Raw genomic sequence first — 6,000 nt, forward strand, 5'->3', positions numbered from 1 at the left:
ATTGGATACGATGCCCGTTTCCTCCCTGATGTACTACTTCCATTTGCTCACACGGCCCCTGCCACACTTGCCTCTTCAGTGCACAAGAACTGTGAGCAGATGAGGTATTTCGACATACTAGACTGGCTCCAACGCCCTTATGCTCCAGTCCTTTACGCTTGCTGTTTGCTCGACCCGGAATGTTTGGCCACCAGGTGTCCACAAGCTCACCCCTCACTGCCTTCAGGTCTTCATTTAGGGAGACCTTCTCTGACCACTCAGCCTTCACCTTCAACTCCTCCCCCTTTGTGCCCCTTAACTCCTTTTGTTTCTTTCCCTTTTTAAAAATTTGTATTTATTTATATTTTAATTTTTGGAGACGGAGTCTCTCTGTCGCCAGGCTGGAGTGCAGTGGCGCAATCTTGGCTCACTGCAATCTCAGACTCCCTGGTTCAAGCGATTCTCCTGCCTCAGCCTCCCAGGTAGCTGGGATTACAGGCGCGCACCAGCATGCCCAGCTAATTTTTGTATTTTTAGTAGAGACAGGGTTTCACCATGTTGGCCAGGATGGTCTCCATCTCCTGACCTTGTGATCCCCCCAGCTCAGCTTCCCAAAGTGCTGGGATTACAGGCGTGAGCCACCACGCCTGGCTTTGTTTCTTAAGCACTTACCACTAACATGCCAAATATTATCCTTCATCATTGCACCACTGGAATGTAATTTCCACGTGGGCAGATTTGAAAATATATATTTAATTCCCCCTTTCAGCTCTTTTTTTTTTTTTTTTTTTAGATAAGGTCTTGCTCTGTCACCCAGGCTGGCATGTAGTGGCGTAATCTTGGCTCACTGCAGCCTCCCCCGCCCAGACTCAAGCCATCTCCCTACCTCAGCCTCTCAAGTAGCTAGGACCACAGACATAGACCACCATACTCAGCTAGTTTTTTGTTTGTTTGATAGAGACAGGGTTTCACCATGTTGCCCAGGCTGGTCTCAAAACTCCTGAGCTCAGGTGATCCGCCTGCCTTAGCCTCCCAAAGTGCTAGAATTACAGGCCTGAGCCACCTGCACGCCGGCCTGCTTTTTTCCAAATGTTCTAATCTTTCTCTTTTTTTTTGTTGACACAAGACCTCGCTCTGTCACCCAGCCTGGAGTGCGGAGTGCGGTGGCCTGATCACAACTCACTGCAGCCTTGAATTCCCAGGCTCAAGAGATCCTCCCACCCCAGCCTCTCGAGTAGCTGGGACTACAGTCATATGCCACCATGCCCAGCTAATTTTTGTATTTTTTTGTAGCGATGGAGTTTGCGCATATTGCCCAGGCAGGTCTGCAATTCCTGGGTTCAAGTGATCCTCCCACTTCAGCCTCCCAAGGTGCTGGGATTACAGGCATGAGCCACTGCACCCAGTCCAGCTGTTAATCTTATTGATGATTAATTACATGTGATGGGTTACTTCTCAGTTGCTGCTTTCAAGGTTCTCTTTTTATCTTTCAATAATTTGATTATGATATGTCTGGTGACGGATATCTTTGATTTAACCTATTTGAAGATTGTTGAGCTTCTTGGCTCTATAGATTGATGTTTTTTTCTTTTTTTTTTTGAGACGGAGTCTTGCTTTGTCACCCAGGCTAGAGTGCAGTGGCCGGATCTCAGCTCACTGCAAGCTCCGCCTCCCAGGTTCACGCCATTCTCCTGGCTCAGCCTCCCGCGTAGCTGGGACTACAGGCGCCCGCCACCTCGCCCGGCTAGTTTTTTGTATGTTTTAGTAGAGACGGGGTTTCACCATGTTAGCCAGGATGGTCTCGATCTCCTGACCTCGTGATCCGCCCGTCTCGGCCTCCCAAAGTGCTGGGATTACAGGCTTGAGCCACCGCGCCCGGCCTAGATTGATGTTTTTTTCATCAGATTTTGGGAGTTTCAGCCATTCTTTTTTCACATATTATTTTTTACTCCCTCTCCTGCTGGGACTCCCATTGTTTGATGATGTCTCATAGGTCTCTGAAGCTCTGTTCATTTATCTTCATTCATTTTTCTTTCTGTTCCTTAGACTTGATCATCTCAACTGATCTGTTCTCACATTCACTGATCTTTTCTTCTGCCTACTCAAATCTGTTGTTGAACCCTCTATTGATTTTTTCTTTTCTTTTTTTTTTTTTTTTTTTTTGAGACAGAGTCTCACTCTGTTGCCCAGGCTGGAGTGCAGTGGCATGATCTTGGCTCACTGCAAGCTCCGCCTCCCAGGTTCAAGCGATTCTCCTGCCTCAGCCTCCCTAGTAGCTGGGACTATAGGCATGCGCCACCATGCCTGGCTAATTTTTTGTATTTTTAGTAGAGACGGGGTTTCACTATGTTGGCCAGATGGTCTCGGTCTCTTGACCTTGTGATCTGCCCACCTCGGCCTCCCAAAGTGCTGGGATTACAAGTGTGAACCACCATGCCTGGCTGTTTTTTTTTTTTTTGGAGGGGGGCACGGGGACAGAGTCTGACTCTGTCGCCCAAGCTGGAGTGCAGTGGCGTGATCTTGGCTCACCACAACCTCCACCTCCCAGGTTCAAGTGATTGTCGCCTCAGCCTCCCAAGTAGCTGGGACTACAGGCACATGCCACCATGCCCGGTTAATTTTGTTTATTTTTAGTAGAGACAGGGTTTCACTATGTTAGCCAGGATGGCCTCAATCTCATGACCTCGTGATCTGCCCACCTCGGCCTCCCAAAGTGCTGGGATTATAGGTGTGAGCCACTGCGCCCGGCCCATTTGAGTATTTTCATTTTAGTTACTGTAATTTTCAAGTTCCAAATTTCTGTTTAGTTCTTTTTAAATAATTTCTGCTTTTAGGCCAGGCATGGTGGCTTACACCTGTAATCCCAGCACTTTGGGAGGCCAAAGTGGGAGGTTCACTTGAAGTCAGGAGTTTGAGACTAGCCTGGCCAACATTCCGTCTCAAAAAAAAAAAAAAAAAAAAAGACGGTATTCTTTAGCATGTGTTCAGCTAATGATTGGACAAAGATTTCCTTAGCCTCCAAGAACCAATAATCTCCTAGCCTTTGCTGAGGCATGGTGGGCCATGCAATTGAGCCAGGCAGTTGACAACTCTGCCATCGTCATGACTTCTCCCAGGAAGGCACACATCCTCAAGGTCAGCCCAATGTAAGAAGACTGGGTTCTCATCTCTGGTCTTTCTTGAGCCTGCATATACTCCTGGGCATGCACACAACCCTATGCATGCATGTAACCTTCTAGATTTCCAAGAATATTTTGGAGTTTTTCAAAGCCTTCTCATTCCCCAGCTTTATCTTTTAAACTTTTTCTTTAGCCTATTATTGGCCTCAACTGTTATTCATTGCTTAGGCAGCTGCCTAGTTGAGCAATTGCATACAATTGTGTTTCACAAATGCCCATGGGGAAATAATTCTGACGATGTATGAGATCTAAGGTCAAATATAGACAATATTGCAAGCAGGGGCTTCCAAGGAACCACAAGACGAATCAAATAATTCTGACTTTCTGGGAGTCAGGCTTTTAAGGAGTTTCATCCTCTTCTGCTCCATTTGGTATATGCCAGGCTGCTAGTTTCCACTGAGAATGCCGGCACTTAATATTCAAGGCTACCATGGAGCTGGAGTGGGGAAATGGAACTAGGGCAATTAAAAATGTCACGAAGTACAAAAATTAGCTGGGCGTGGTGGCGGGTGCCTGTAATCCCAGCTACTTGGGAGGCTGAGGCAGGAGAATCGCTTGAACCTGGGAGGCGGAGGTTGCAGTAAGCTGAGATCACGCCACTGCATTCCAGCCTGGGCGACAGTGAGACTGTATCTCAAGAAAGCAAAAATAAAAATAAATTTTTAAAATATCATAAAGTTCACTGCTCCAGGATTCAGCTGCTTTTCCTTTTTTTTTTTTTTGAGACGGAGTCTCACTCTGTCACCCAGGCTGGAGTGCAGTGGCCAGATCTCAGCTCACCGCAAGCTCTGCCTCCCAGGTTTACGCCATTCTCCTGGCTCAGCCTCCCAAGTAGCTGGGACTACAGGTGCCTGCCACCTCGCCCGGCTAGTTTTTTGTATTTTTTAGTAGAGACGGGCTTTCACCACGTTAGCCAGGATGGTCTCGATCTCCTGACCTCATGATCCGCCCGTCTCGGCCTCCCAAAGTGCTGGGATTACAGGCTTGAGCCACCGCGCCCGGCCAGCTGCTTTTCTTGAATAAACACTTTTCAGATTTTTGTTGTTGTTGAGACAGAGTCTCTGTCGCCCAGGTTGGAGTGCAACCATGGCACGACCTTGGCTCATCGCAACCTCTGCCTCCCAGGTTCAAGCGATTCTCCTGCCTCAGCCTCCTTGACTAGCTGGGATTACAGGCACCTGCCACCACACCCCCTCCTTGAGTAGCTGGGATTACGGGCACCTGCCACCACACCCGGCTAATTTTGTATTTTTAGTAGAGATGGGGTTTCACCATGTTGGTCAGCCTGACCTCAGGTGATCCCCCCACCTCAGCCTCCCAAAGTGCTGGGATTATAGGCGTGAGCCACCGCGCCCGGCCAAAACAAATATTTTAAAATCTCAAGTGAGTTGACTAAAACCAAATTAACCATTTTAATCGGAAAATATCTCATGTATCTAATTACCAAACCAGTGCGTTGATGATGGGATTTTCAATGTCATTTGTTTGCCAAATTCGGAGGCACCGCAGTGGGGAACCACGGCTCCAACAGCAGAGGCAATACACGGCCTGGCCTTGGGGTTGAGAAGTTCTGGGGATGGTGTCCCCATCCCCAGATGGGGACCCGGGCCCGGGCCACCATTTTTGCCTGTGGAGCCAGCCCTGCGCCACAAGGGGGCGGCATCAGAGAGACCATGGCCTCTTGGGAGCCAGCTGCGGGGCATGGCCGTGGGCAGCATCGCCCCTTGGGGACATGCGCTGGCTCAGTCCCCACCGCTGCTGGGAAGCAGTCTGATGACACCCATTTCGTAGGTGGGCAAATCCACAAGCCAAGTCGCACCGGCCAGAAGAGGCGGAATCGGGATTCGAACCTAGGTTTCTCATTCTGCAGCCTGAAGAAATACATGTCTGCTTGGTCCATGTGTGTGTTGGGGGGCGACAGGGACTTTTCTTCAATCAAGCCCAGTGTGCCCCTCTTACTTTCTAGCACGTTCTTCTTCCTGCTCTTTGTACTCATCTCAGACTCCCCTCACACATCTATCCTGGGTGCCATCCTTTCCCTCAGCCCACTGCCCATGTAATCAGCCTCCTAAGCACCCCTTCCACCTGTCCCCTCATCTCCCCACTGCTCTGTCTTGGTGCAGCCCTGGCCTCGGCAGGGGTCCCTGCCTGGGCCTCCCCACGGGCTCCCGGCTTCACAGAGGAGCAGCCACCTGCCCAAGGTCACACAGCAGAAGAGGCACTTTTGGGATTCAGGACCCATCTGTGGGTCTGAAGTGGATTTTTTGTTTGTTTTTGGAGACAGGGCCTGGCTCTGTCACTCAAGCTGGAGTGCAATGGCATGATCTTGGCTCACTACAACCTCTGTCCCCCAGGTTCAAGCCATCCTCCCACCTCAGCCTCCCAAGTAGCTGGGACCACAGGCATGAGTCTGGCTGATTATTTTTGTATTTTTTTTTTTTTTGAAACGGGTTTTCACCGTGTTATCCAGTCTGGTCTCAAACTACTGAGCTCAAGCGATCCACTTACCTCAGTTTCCCAAAGTGCTGGGATTACAGGCCTGAGCTACCACGCCCTCCCCTGATTTGGATCTTTTTTTTTTTTTTTTTTGAGATGGAGTCTCTGTCGCCCAGGCTGGAGTGCAGTGACGCGATCTCGGCTCACTTTAAGCTCCGCCTCCCGGGTTCACGTCATTCTCCTGCCTCAGCCTCCCGAGTAGCTGGGACTACAGGCGCCCGCCACCACGCCCGGCTAATTTTTTTTGTATTTTTAGTAGAGACGGGGTTTCACCGTGTTAGCCAGGATGGTCTCGATCTCCTGACCTCGTGATCCGCCCGTCTCGGCCTCCCAAAGTGCTGGGATT

Source organism: Macaca fascicularis, chromosome 19 (genome assembly GCF_037993035.2).
Source record: "Macaca fascicularis isolate 582-1 chromosome 19, T2T-MFA8v1.1".
NCBI classification, from domain to species: Eukaryota; Metazoa; Chordata; class Mammalia; order Primates; family Cercopithecidae; genus Macaca; species Macaca fascicularis.